Source organism: Zingiber officinale, chromosome 3A, assembly GCF_018446385.1.
Source record: "Zingiber officinale cultivar Zhangliang chromosome 3A, Zo_v1.1, whole genome shotgun sequence".
Classification (NCBI taxonomy): domain Eukaryota; kingdom Viridiplantae; phylum Streptophyta; class Magnoliopsida; order Zingiberales; family Zingiberaceae; genus Zingiber; species Zingiber officinale.
The window spans coordinates 62,496,372-62,511,862 of NC_055990.1; the positions used below are offsets into that span (position 1 = coordinate 62,496,372).

Consider the following 15,491-nt stretch of genomic DNA (forward strand, 5'->3'; position numbering starts at 1 on the left):
TACCTCCATGATATAGGAGAACAGATAACTTTGCACTTTCTGGAACGATAATATTGTTGAATGGTACCAGGCACTATGGAATTTTCCCACCAGTTGGCATATCACATTATACAATATCTATAGGTTACTAACACTGTGGATCAGAGCATTTACAACATTGTTGATGTTTCTGTTTAAGTTACAAACCAAAAGTGTGGCGTATCTGACAAACAAGATGGAATTCAAGGTAATATGTTGTCAGAAAAATTTATACTCTATGAACATGCATTGATACTAATTTGTTTCTCTAATTTCTTATAGAAAGATATAGATATTGTTCCAATGATATTTTTTTGACTAATCTACAATTAAATCAATGCAACAATAGGGCAGCTTTTACGAGATTTAATAAGATTTATTAGACCAATCATCCAATTTTTTAAAAATTAAGATAATATATGTAAGGCACAAGAAAATAACTTGTCAAAATTCACAAGGATGCACATTCAGAATCAGTGTAGAGACTTACACTGCAGATGGTACAAATCGCCAAACCTTCCAACTGGTTACGTAAATTAATAAGCATTTCCCTGGGAAGTTGTCTTGCCATATCAAGTGAATCTTTTCCAATAGTATCTGTGTGAAATCCTTTAACTAGGAGGGGATGATCACAGGCTTGCCGAAGTCGCAGCAGAAGCATCAATATACTTGCATAATTTTGTTTCAACGTCCCCATGGCAGCAAATTCCTGCCGACATTCACAACTTCTATATAAGGAATATATAGTAAATGTTCCCAATAAAAAGGTTTTCCCCAGTAGAGGTTAATGGAACAAGGTGATCAGTTAGGAGAGGGATGAACATGCTCATTCTAGTGAAATTGTGATAACTAATTGATAGCACCATTTCGAACTAAAACTCCTACAGAGGATTTGGGCAAAAATTAATGAAATATGGAAATAACTATCTTGCACAGATAGAAATTATCTCACACCACGGTTAATCAAACTGAAATTTTATTAACAGAAAGATACCCAATGCACTGACAAAGCAACTTTTCTAGACAGCATCCTAACTAAAATAGCAAAGAAATAGCACTAATCAAGAAACATAATAATCTCATTAAACTACTACCAAATTAAAAATACCTATAGAACTCAAAACTTAATTAAAAGATATCAAATCACACAATATCCAAAACAGAACTGCCAAAATTAGTGACAATTCAAAACTTAAATGAATGTCATTTACTTCTTTACATCACCTACCATTTAAAGAAGGAAAGACATTAGTTTGAATTTGAGATTGTAATTGATTTTGGTAATTGTTACATTTTGGGTATTGTATATTTTGATATCTTTAAATTTAATAAGAGTTGGGTACCTTATAGTTTGGTAGTTGCTTAAGGAGAACATTGTATTTTCCAATTAGTAATATATTCTAGTTAGAGTTATCAATAAACATGATCATCTCAATGTATTAATTTTAAATTAATAAAATTTAAAATCCCAGAATTTCTGTGAGATAGTCTTTCTTTGCGTAAGGCATTTATCCTCACACTTCCTCAATTTCATCCAAATTATATGTGAATTTTGATTTGATTTGGTGTTGCACTTCCCTCTCCTGATAAAGATAATCCTTTTCAACTTAATAATAAAATTTTCAATCGAAATGTGCTATAAACACTTACAACACAAAGCAAATATAGCCCTCTTTAGTGATTGTTCAGCATTGTTGTCACCTTCATCATAATGTCAATTCCCAACTATTTGGAGTGGGTATATGATTGTATTTGTTCCAATGAGCTCTACTAATAATCAAACAAATTAAATTACTTTTATTACATCAATTAAAATATCCTTTCACATTCCTTCCTTTACCCCCAACACCTTCCATTATAATTGGCTGAACCCTCAGAATCTGTTGGTCACCTCTGAACATGCCTACACCATTTCAATTTACTTTCTCTTGTTTTATTAAAAAAAATAGCAAAAGAGATACATTTTAATCTGATTTAGTATTTCTGAAATGCTGCAAACTGCACTGCAGAATTTCTGAATTTACTCGATTACTATTAGTCAAAACGAACAACAGAGTATTTGTTGGCCATATTAAAGTACTTAGCTTAAATATAATGTTCAATAACAATGACAGAGACCACAATCAGAAAGATCCATCCATCAGGCTATGAATGGGATGTGAGGAGCAGTAATATGAGATGAGAAAAATAATTACTCCAAAAGCAAAGGATATGTTTGATGTTATAGCAGTAAAATAAATAAGCTTGCCAAAATCTTCAAAATCTGTATCAGAAATCTCTTAGACTATTAAAAGAGTTAAAGCCCAATTCTCTTTCTTCAATTAGATTAGCAGTCATTTCCTCTACTTCCTCTAGAGAAAGAGGACACCTTTCACATTATGTGCTAATTCAATTCCAAGAAAATGTTTAGGACTCCAAGATCTTCAGAAACAATTTTTTTCTGTCTTTTTATTTCCAAGACATACAAATTACTGCTGTCAGATTAGACAATAGTCATTAGTACCACATGGCTAATTTATTTATGCACTAAATTCTTGAGTTTTGTATATTCACACGTATGGTAAAATTACTTCCTGAAGAATAATTTTATTATATCACTTTTCTTATTAACCTGGTATCAGAACATCACTCCCCTTCTTGTTGCCTTCCTCATCTCCCATCTCCCATCCCCCATCCCCCATCCACTGCCATTTTTGTGTCAAACCTTTTGTTGTGACCAATGCAAGCATAATAACTTGTCCTCGCCATTCATATCCACAACTAAAACCCTTGTGTAAACCTGTGCTCAACCATTGTGCCACAACCAAAACCCATGGAATGACTTGATTCATACTTAGGAATCACATTTAAAATCAAAACCAACACCAGTGCAATGACTCGATTTTCTACTTTCTTGTGAACATTTGCACATAGGGGCCATACACAAGTCATAACTAGTACCAACACTCACACTTGCATTCTTCATCACAAGTAAACCCACGATCACATTTTTGTTAACCAACTAACTCCATGTGCACTTTCATGACACAACTTAACTCTACGTGCACTTTCGTGAACCAACCAACTCTGCATGCACTTTCATGATTAACTCCACATGCACTTTCATGATCAACTCCTCATGTCATGGACCAGCATGAGGCACTAACAAGCTTCTTCTAAACCTGCTCTTCTAGTGATCATCCATTTTCTTCATGAAACCCAAGTTAAGCTTCTCCTAGATTGGTCCTCGATCATCATGAGCCCCAAACAATCTCTTCGTCACCTCTCTTTTTTGTTATCTCTCCCTCCCTATTCTAAGGATATGGTTATGTAAATTTCACAACTCTAATTTCAGGGAATCTTAGACAAATTTTTTTCTAGTGCAATCTCTATATGCACATCTAACCATAAAGCTTTTTATTGTGCCATATTCACATCTCTCATTGTGTTATCATACAACCTCACAACCAATAGTCCCATCAGAATCAGTATCAAAATTAATCATTCCGTGTTTATCATCTTTGGTGTCAACTTGAGATTCTTTTCGGTTCTCATACCCAGGGTAATTATCTCGCACATCTCTACCTTCTCATGAGAAAGATTAGGATTGGGATCAAATGTTCATAAGCAAACTTAATACTTCCCTCAATAAGATATTATTTATGTTCATTTATCATGAAAAACAAATAAACAATCAAACAAACTGAAAATTATATCTGCGCTTGACAATAAAAATGAAGAAATTTCAACACTTGTGAGCTGAAGTCATTTCGGTACATGAATAAAACCTGTAAACAATTGTATGAACATATTTGTTTACAAGAAGAGGAAATGCTAACAAGTATTTAACGTGGTTTGGACCCTATGTCATGGCCCATTAACTCATTAAGTGGGTCACTTCTAAAAAATACCATACTTGTTCTGCTTTAAGAGGAAGAAGAAACCTCGTATTAAAACAACTTTCTGCTCTCTTACAAATGATAAAACTAACTCAACATAAACAAAAATCAAGCTCTTTTTAGATCATCAAGGACTCAAGAGTGCCTAGAAATTAAAAAAAAACAACTTATGAACAGACGATTGCATTATGAAAGTTGTATCTTTCAAGGTCCCCTTGCTTTCCTATTTATAGTTGCAAGCTAACCTTCAAACGTTAGATAAGATTAGACTTGCTGATCAGCTTTATTCTATGTTCAAATCTAGATTAGTTAACTGGATAAATTTGCAACCTTATCTACCAACTGATAATATTTCCAATTGACACCAACCCAGTTCAATAGACTCAAATCCAAGTCACTCAACTCAATTGGTTACTTCTTGTTGCAGACCTTATCCTCCAACGAATACTTTTTGAGTCGACTCAGAACCTCTTTAGTCAACTCAATAACCTATTTCTAGCACACCATTATCTACTCGAGTAGACTTCAAAAGATTTAATTCTCTTCGAGTTGATTCAAGATGAAACAAAATCTCGTGAGTCGACTCAAGCTGAAACAAAACCTTGTGAGTAGAACGTCTACAATGGATGTCAAGAAGGCAACCACACTAAGTATTTACGTAAAGGCAAGCACATGCCCCCAGGGCGTAACGCAGACGGTGGGCGCATGACATCTCTGGCGAAATGGTCAGGGGCCGATTCTCAGGAATTGACGACCTGGGGTTTACCCCATCGTGCACTTATGGCCTGTGTACCTGCATTTACCTCCCTCCATATCCATGGGGCCGGCACTAGGGGGCCGCTAAGGTAGCGGATTTCTTCTAAAGACAAGTACACTAAGTATTCATATGACATAACATCTCCAAGTAGTAGTAGTAGTAGTAGATGATTTTTAGTAGGTATACATAGACATATCTCCTTAAACATAAGTTTGACACTATTGACTGTTCATCGCTTTTTGCAAAAGAGTTAAAAACGAAAAAGGATTAAAATCAATCAGAACCAAAGTGATTAAGATGGAGAATGTAAGAACCATAATTTCAAAATTATTATAAAGGTCACAGATATTTGCATAAAATTCACTCCAAGTACACCTCAACAAAATGATATTGTGAAAAGGAAGAATTGTGCACTTCGGGCATCTCGGTCCATGTTGAACAAGTACTCTTTCCTGAGATACTTTTGTGCCGAGAATTTTCATACTACATGTCATGTTCAAAATAACATAAATATTTCCATTCCTTCTTAGTGAAAACCTCATATAAACTTTGTCTATGGAAGTGTACTCTCAATTAAGAATCTCAGGTTATTTGGTAGTAAGATATATCTGTAAATACTAAGGATCACTTTGGCAATAATCAAGCACTTAGGTTATTTGGTAGAAGAGTCACCTAATGTTCATCGTTTACATCCTTTTAGCTACCACCTCTTAATATCTACAACTACCTCTGAAAACTTGGAATATCAACAAGAACCAAACATACATATGCATAGGAAAAACCAACAAAGGAGAGCAAGAGAATAAACCAAGAAGGATGAGCCCAGGAAGATGATTAGAATAAATAATTCAACCACTCTTAAAAGTCTACAAGAAGAACCCAAATATCCCCTTGAAAAGTTAATAGGAGATAGCTCCCAAGGGTAAGGATGAGATCTCATTTTAGACGTGTAGATAGCAATGTAGCATTCATCTCTCAAATTGAGCTAAAAAACATAGACGAAGCATTGCTTGATCTAGATCAAGATACAAGATGAATTAGCCTTAAGACCTTATAATTGTTCAACCATTCGAATTTGTCAGATTTTTATGAATAAACTTTATGATGAATTGGACGTGTGATTTGAAATAAGGCTAGAGTAGTGGCCGAACATTTCAAGCAAGTAGATTATGATGAGACTCATGCTCCAGTAACACAACTCGAATCAATTTATATGCTTTTGACTTTTACAACATTAAAGGTCTTACACTCTTTCAAATGGATATAAATTATGCATTTTTTTAATGGATTTATAAAAAAAAATTTGTGAAACAATCACATACTTTTGAAGATTTGCAAAATCTAAATCATGTTTTAGACTAAAAAGACATTATTTGGTTTGAAACTAAGTCCCTCAAGCTTGGTATATAAATTTTTTAAGTTTTCTTATCTCAAAATATTTTTAACTAGGTGCAGTTCACCTTACATTAGTTATTTAAGACAAAAATAAAATTATTTATTAAATACAAAAAAAAATATGGTATTTTTATTGCACGACTTTATGTAGATGATATCATTTCTGTTCAACTAATAAAGAATTTTTTAATATGTCTACCACTCTCATGGAGAGTGATTTCATGATAAGCGAAAATTAAATGTATTATTGGGACTTCAAATAAGGCAAAGAAAGCATCATGAGATCTATGTTCATCAAACCATGTATGCAAAGGAGTTCATCAAATGATTTGAAATGAAAAATGTAAAAGGCTGTCAACACCTATAGAAACAAAAATAAAAATTGGACAATGATCTGAATGGTAAAAGTGTTGTTTTTGAAATAGAAAAATTAGAAGTTTAATTGTAAGGATATTATATTTAACCGAACTTTATTTTGATGGTAGGATTATTCATTATGTTTCAATCGGTTCCTAAAGAGTCCAAACTTGTGGTAATTAAGAGAATCTTAAGGTATCTCAAGGGCACTCTTAATCCCAGTCATTAGTATTCAAGGAGTGATTCATTTGACCTTATAGGTTACTTCAACTTCGACTATGTGAGTTGCAAGTTGGATAGGAAAAACACTAGTGGAAGGTGTCAACTCCTTAGATCCTCCCTAGTAAGTTAAAGTAGTCACAAATACCATTGGATTGCACTATCAACCACCAAGGCCAAGTCATAGCTATGGGAGAATGCATGACACAATTATTGTAGATGGTGTATAAAGGAAGATCTTAGATTAGCATAAAGAGTAGTGTGCAACTACTATGTGAAAATTTTAATACCTAACAAAAAATTGTATGTATATTGTATTCATCATTCTAGGGCAAAGCATATTAAAATCAAGCACCATTATATGACATGACACCAAATTATATTGAATCCAAGTTAAATATCCTCATTTATTCACTAAACCCCTTTCTAGGTTGGGTTCATTTTTGTTTATATACATATGCCTGTTAATACCATTGAACTATGTGAGTTGCAAGTTGGATAGGAAAAACACTAGTGGAAGGTGTCAACTCCTTAGATCCTCCCTAGTAAGTTAAAGTAGTCACAAATACCATTGGATTGCACTATCAACCAACAAGGCCAAGTCATAGCTATGGGAGAATGCATGACACAATTATTGTAGACGGTGTATGAAGGAAGATCTTAGATTAGCATAAAGAGTAGTGTGCAGCTACTATGTGAAAATTTTAATACCTAATAAAAAAATGTATACATATCGCATTCATCATTCTAGGGCAAAGCATATTAAAATCAAGCACCATTATATGACATGACACCAAATTATATTGAATCCAAGTTAAATATCCTCATTTATTCACTAAACCCCTTTCTAGGTTGGGTTCATTTTTGTTTATATACATATGCCTGATAATACTTTGAACTTTAAAATGGCATAATCACAGGACGTGTAGAACAATTATGGTGATACCTTGATCTCATCTCATTAAAAACATCTCAACAACCATGATCTTAGCTATGATGCATTTATTAGGTTAATGTCATTAAAATATATAAATCATGAAAATGACAAATAATGAGAATAGGAATAGTTCAAATGATCATAGAAATGCCCCTTATTTTATAATCAAACTAATTTTTCAAATAATTTAAAAAATTTAAGAAGTTTAAATTTTAGTATCTTATTGCAAAAATTATGCTTGAAAGCATTTACATCTAATATTCTCTTAGTTTTGCTGGAAAGGTAAATTTCACAAGCATATATTTGATGCTAAATTACAACACAAAAAATATTAAATTTTTAAATAATTTTAGACTTAGTATCATTTTTCAAAAATGAGGTTTGTCTATCATAGATTTCACTTTATTAGTCATAGAGATGTAGCACTGTCCAAGTGTCAAGAATAAAGTTATCTTAGCTAATATATGTCCACTTCCCAAGATGCAATTCAAGAAAGATGATCATCATATTACCTTATACTATTTACCTCTTTGTAAAAAAATAGTTTTCCAATATATTTTTCTTCCATTTTATAATAAGCAAAGATACTTTTGATAAGATCATGGTTTTGAGAAGTGGTCTAGACCACTTAGGCATTTCCAACAGGCCTCTGCTTCACCTATTGTGTAAGCAGTCATTGTTAGGTGGGTATTTTAAAAATGGAGATAGGTAGACCAGCAATGCATTGATTGGGAAAAGGGTGGGTTCGGTGATTGAAAAGGCTCATTCAGTAGGAGAATAGGAATGATTTGGTGGTGACTTACAAGTCAATCCCTTCTCTTCTCCTTCTCATGCTGAAACACTTTTACACTGAAACCCCTTATTCAGTTCTTCTCCCTGACACTTCTACACTCAACATCGTCGGTTTTCTCAATTATTCCACACACGATACCTCTACACAAAAACAGTGTCACCGTTCATTGAAACTCTGCTCATGATGCCTCTACACGCATCAAACCCAATGTTATCACCACTGTGACTACATCTGCAACACTTTCAAATCCACAGCGTTGAGACTCCTTCACAGCATCCCTATTAGTGCACAGCATCCCTATAGTGCACAGCATCCATCTAAACCAGTAATTAGTCACAGTCCACCCATAACAACCAACCACATTCACATAACAGTAATCAGTAACTTGGGTGCTTTGCAACAGTCGTAACCCCACCCACGACAGTAATCAGACACATCCAGTACTGTTTCACCCGTTCACTGACAGCAGTAACTGAACAACCTTCAGTTAATTTTGCCCTTTTTGATTCCCTTCACAGCAGCCCTTTTTTCTTATTTTACTTCTCATTTTAGATCTCCGATTTTATAATTTTATCTGCTTGTCATGTTTTGTTTATTGTTTAGTGAATTTAAAGTATGAAAACAACCTCAACTCAACACAAGATAGTAAGTTCTGATTTCTATAGACCTTAATATTGTTAAGTGCAAATTTTGTGGCAAAGAAACCAAAGGAGTCTCCAGATTTAAGCATCACCTTGCTTGTATTTAAAGTAATGTTGTGGGTTATTAATAGCTAAAAGCTAACAAAGTGATCCTTGCATTGGAGTCAATCAAAAAGAAGAATGACAAGGTAAACTTGCTTCAGGAAGAAAGCATGTAGGTTAATATTTCATGGAAAAAAATCCAAGGAATGGGTGATAAAAGGCTAAGAATTAAAGGACCACTGGATCAATTCACAGATAATGATCCAGAAATAGTTGTGGCATCACAAGATTCAACAAAGAAAAGCCACAACAAAGATAAATTTGCCAAGGAAGAAAGGAATAGAGTCAACCAGTATATTGCTAAATGGTTCTATGAAGCAGGTATTTCATTTTATGCAGCTTCCTTGAAGTCTTTCCATACTGTGATAGAGGCAATCAATGAAATGATCTTATCTATAAAAGTTGAACTCTTTATGATCTCGGTGAACCTTTACTTAAGAAAGAAGTGGTAAAGATCAATGAATATTTATAAGTCCATATGGATACTTGGAAGAGAACCGGTTGTACTATTATGACCGGCTTGTGTTTTCATGGACAGATAAAAAGAGCAGGAGCATTACAAACTTGTTTGTATATTATGAATTAGGCACAAATTTCTTGAAATCTATTGATGCATTTGAGGAGTGCCACACATTTTTCACGATTGTTGATAAATATATGGAGGTTAGGGAACAGAGTGTTTCGGATAGTAACACAATGCTGTGGAAAATTAGCTATTGAAAGGCTGATAAAAAAGGACCGCCTATATATATTTTTGTCTTTTTGCAGTTCATACAATTGATTTGATGCTTGAGGAGGTTGGTAAGGAAAAAATCAACCATATAATTGACAAGCTAAGAACTATCATTGTTTTCAAATACAATCACCGTAAGACTTTTAGCATAATGAGTCACTTCAGTCACCATAAGACTTTTGAGCATAACACCTTACTTCACTCAAAAAAAATAAGGACCTTGTGCGAGCTAGAATCGTAAGGTTTACAACTTTTCTTTTACTGCAAAGTGTTCTGGATGCAAGGAAAAAGATAAGGATGATATTTCTTCAGAAGAGTAACTGCAATATAAATGATCTAGAAGTGTTAAAGGCTTATTGTGATGAGCAAGTTTGTCAGGTGTGAATTTTACACTTTTGGTATTTTTGTATTAGTAAAGTTATAGGATTTTTATGCAAATAAAAGGCCGATAATGAGATTTACATATAATGATATAAAGGATGCTAAAGAAAATAATAGCCTTTTTTTTAAGAATGTGAAAATTTCTTAGAAGTCATATGAATCTTATTGAGGAATATATATAGAGGAAATTTGATAGTGCTCTAAATTTTCTTATTGCCTTAATCCTTATTATTTTAGGGACTATTAGGAAATAGTGTCTGATAGCGCTATCATGGATGATATTCTCACACGTGTATGCCTTTCCATCCTTCTTGATCCTACCATCCAGGATAATGTGATGTGATAAGTATAGAATTGAAGGCATATAGAATGCATTTGGACTCTTTAGAATACCACTACTGAGGTAGAGGTCAAAGAATGATAAAAATTTAGCCAAAGTAATTCTTACTATTTAGTTAAATTTGTTAGTCATTTTGAGTAAATTCTAAAATTTTACTAATATTATTTATTAATTTAATCTAATAGCACATGGAGGTCAATTTGAATTAGGTATTCTCCATTTATAAGTAATGCCAATCAACATTCTAAAGCTACTATGCAACCCCTCTGGGTGTGAGGGGAGTTAAAGTGCATTTAAAAGGGTATATGAGAATTATGATCATTGTTTACTTTCAAATTTTTTAAACACAAGGTTTCAAATTTTGAGTTGAGCCGAAGTTGTGGTCTTTGACCAAAACAATATATAATTTTGACACTGTATCAAACCATGTCTATAGGGTTTCAATACTTATTTAACTAAATTATTAATTTTTATTATGATTAAATTTGTATTATAATAAATTCTTTATTTGATAATTAATGATATTGTTAATATATATTTGTTTTTTCTTTATGATTAATTTGATTATCTCAGTTTTTATGATTAAAATGTTTATAATCTTTAATTTTAATTTCTAGCTTAAATTATATTTCTTTCATTTTATAATAACTTACATAACTACTCTATAAACTAGCATGCTTTACTTTCAAATTCAGCAAAATAAATTAATGTATTTTCATATTTGAAAGCAGAAATCCAAGAAGTTAATGATGTAATTTTATTTGAAATGAACTATATTTTAATTAATTTATATATTTGCGTTCAAAATTTATTTGCAAGCATTTAATAGAGGATTAAATATTACTTTCATATTTTGTTTGGTAAAAACCTAAATAAAAAACTCTTAAACGCTGCTAAAAAATTTCAAATTTTATTATTAAGAATAATAGAACAAAACAAAAATTAGGAGTATAATATTATATTTAAATTTTTTTAAATTAAATATATAAAACTCGATTTGAACTTAACAAAATTAACATTGAAAATTTTAGGTTTAATTTTTTTTCAATAAAATCACATTTAAATTTGAAAAAAAATAAAAAATTATCTAACTAAAAATTATGGAAAAAATAAATGATTTTTAAATTTAATTAAATATTTTTTATTTAATCCAAGTAGCATGTGGAACTCTAGTTATTTTTCGAATTAATCTTTTGAAAACATAGGCATTTAGTATATGTCATTAATTATTTCTTATCTTATGTTACTTCTTTCAGTCTCTTCTTTATAAAAGTTTGACTATGAAAAAATATCCATCAATGTTGAATACCAAATTTTATCCTATTTAAATTTTTATGTTTTTAATTATTTTTTTTAATTTTAAATACTAATTAAGTTAGATTAAACTAATATGTTAAGTTTTATGGTCATTTTTTTAGGGTTAAAGAGAGCTCATCAAGTAGAAATGATATGATTATAATCAAGCGGGTTCAAACCAAACTCGATTTGAATTTATTTAAAACTAAATAAAGTTTATATATAGGAAAGTTCAATTCACTTGTATTTAATTAGGTTAATTGCATTTTTAGAAAGTTAGAAAATTATATAACTATTTAATTATGTTTATATTTTTCTCTTGATCCCCTTACTCCCTCCCCCTTCTCCACTAGTTTTCACACTAGCGGCTAAGCTGCCAATACTCAAAGTCGTATGTCATCCGCCTCCTATATTGTTTGTTGATCCCTTTGTCAGAAGAGGGCGTCACCCTGCTTACGAGTTACGACAGCAATCGTTACCCCTACCTCCAACAACATGCACTTAGTCGACCACTCGTAGAGACTACTATTACACCAACCTCTACCGCCCCTCCAACATCTCTATCTTTTCAGTACCGGACTTTCTCTTGTGGTTTAAAATTTCAAGCTGTATCGGAGATTTGGTGTATGACATACGATTTCAATATTGTATCATACCGTGCTGATGATTTAGGCATTTTTTAAATATAAAATATATTAACTAAAAATAAAATATTTAACGTAAATATTTTAAAAAGAAAAAATATATAAAAATTAATATTTAAAATATATATAGAGAGAGATAAATAAATAAATACAACAACGACAACCAAACCTTATTTCACTAAGTGAGGTCGGCAAATAAATAAATAAAAATTTTATTATATATTTTATAATTAAAATAATAAAATATTTAGTTAATTAGATAATTTCATTAGAGTTTAATTAAGTCTTTTTAGATAATTCCTATCATAGTTAAGAGTTAATTAAAAAACCCCTAGCCCGCTCACGCGACTCCTCCGAGGGAATTGCACGACACCTCCACGATATTTTTTAAATATAAAATATAATAATTAAAAAATATATTTAAAAAAAAAAAATTAAAAAAATGGAGATAAATAAATAAATTACTATATATTTTTAGAATTAAAATAAACAAAATATATAATTAATTAGATAATTTTATTAGGGTTTAATTAAGCCACTTGAGATTATCTCAGTCGTAGCTAAGAGTTGATTGAGATAATCAATGCTAAGTTATCAATTTTAATTTAAAAACCCGCACTTGCTCCGCCCAGTGCAACCCCTCTGGCACGACTGTGGGGTCACGCAAGCCTTCCACGGCGACAGCTTGACACAATATTTTAATCCATGCTTCCTCTTCTTATTCTCTCCTCTTTATCTTTCTTTTCAATTTCTCTCATTCCCAAGCCAAAGCTCTTCATGCCAAACCATTCTGCTTGTTTGTTTGTTTGTCAATGAGCAAAATATAAACTCTGCTTGTGCCAATAGGCATAGCTCGACACTTGAAATTGTGATTGTACATAATTTATCAATAAATAAATGGATTTCTTTTTTGTCGATTCATACAAAGTGAACAAAGGAATTACTTGTAATGAAAATGAATGATATAGTGTATATCCAATTTGATGAAAGATTGATGAATTTAAAATGTATATATATTAAGAAGAACCCCCTTAAGAGTTAAAAGATGTCAGTAGTGCCAGAGAATGAATGAACGAGGATATAAGAGGAAGTAGTTTTTTTATCAGGCTTGACATAGGATATAAGGATATAGTTCCAAAAGCTTCAAGAGCTAATCAGCTTTCTCAAGCGAGGAGAAGCTATAAGCTAGTTGATCCCTCTACAAGTGAAGACTATGAAGAAGAGGTTAATTCTGAGGATAAAAAAGTAAGGTGGCTAATGAGGAATTTAATGGGATTTTCTGGATAGTTTTTTTTTCTCTATAGAGTGCTTTGTTACTTATAACTTATGAACTTAGTTTATTGTAAACTTGTGTATGACACTAGTTAGCTTTTTCATGTTTTAATATTTTAGCATGATGACATTATTTTTTGCATGATGGCACTACCTATTTTAATAATATTTTAATACCAACCATCTAAGGACCAAGTGCCTACGGCCTAAAAATAATATTTTCTTGCTAAAAAGATAATATATGTATAATATTAATTGCATAATCCACCTAAGCAATTTACCTTTATTTGGAATGATGCAAACATTTGCAAGCATGCGTGGTTTAGGCAGCCATGGACCCTTCCACACTGCTTATGTGGCTGCCCAAACCTCTTGTTGAACCATTAAATTTGATATAAATGAATCTATAGCAATAACTTCTTTGAAATAAATGTGAGCGCCTAGATTTTCAGTTTTCCTATCATTTTTTTCTCATACATGCATACATTACGTCTTAAATGGAGATCAACCAGTTAAGCATTAGGTTGCACATCTAAGTCAATTGCATATCTCAACTATTGTGATATATTCACTATATATGAGCTATACAAACTTTATAAGAGGTGACTATATCTCCAGCTCACATGTGAAAATAGAACCAAAAAGCAATCACCTTTCTTTCTTTCTAGCCATATCCCATATTCCCATGCATAAAGTTGTTTCCCGAACTTATGGAGAAGAAAGTAACAGCTAGCATTATTCTACCAATTATGAGTTAGCATTACAATCTAAATAAAGATAAAGGTCAAATTTCTCTTTTATCAGAAATCTGGTGAAAATACAACCTAGTACGATCTGTTCTTCAATTACATTGAATTGCACAATAACTCAACTATCAAATGGGATGTACCTTGAACTGTTGCCGTGAATCAGCCTCCAACTTTAAATAGAACTCTCGTTCTTCATGAGAAAATTCTACTTTTTTCAAGCAAATTGACTTCGGCGGTAGTTTAAGAATTGGCTCCCCATCAATAATTGTACCTACAAGGCAATTTAGAAGCAGGAAGCGAACAATAAGCCATAAACTAATGAAACAAAAGAATGAACATAACGAAAATTCTATGGAATTAGATATAGGCAAAACATAACTATAAAATCATTTAAATAAGAAATGAACAAGGGAAATAATTTTTTAAAAAAATAAGGGACTCAAAAATGGGAAGGTGAGGAAAGACATTGGTATAAGAGAGAACCATACCTTACATGCCAAACACAACTACAACAATAAAATATAGCTAGAGAAGAAAAGAGATGCTTTGACTACACGGAGGGGAAAAAAAAAAGATGTTTGTCAAAACAAATGCTAGATAACAAGACTGGAGAGTGTGCATGGTAACAAATTGGCAAGTAACAACCCTAAACCCAGTCCATGACTCTATTGGATCAAACCTAATCACTCCTACCCCTTGTATTGTAAGATTAAGCTCCTAGGATTACATTGAAAGAAGAAAGCAGCTAGACCCACTGTTACAGTCAAAGCAATTGTTCTGAACCTTCTAATTCTGTTTTTTTTTTTTTTTTGAGAAACCCATCACTGTTACACCAAGTCACTACAGTCAAATCAATTGTTTCGAGCATTCTAATTTTATTTCTCGTGAAATCCATCAAGGTTGTATTCTCCCTCAATTCACATTGCATATAGGTTTACAAAAATATGTTGTAATACAAGGTTAAATTGCCGATATCCAC

The 15,491-nt window shown here is 32.0% G+C and overlaps 1 protein-coding gene across 4 annotated transcripts in view; it reads right to left on the reverse strand.

Moving 5' to 3' along the window:
- Positions 1-15,491, reverse strand: part of LOC122051949 (helicase-like transcription factor CHR28) — a 72,877-nt gene that overhangs the window by 23,772 nt on the left and 33,614 nt on the right. The gene's annotated exons all lie outside the window — the stretch shown is intronic.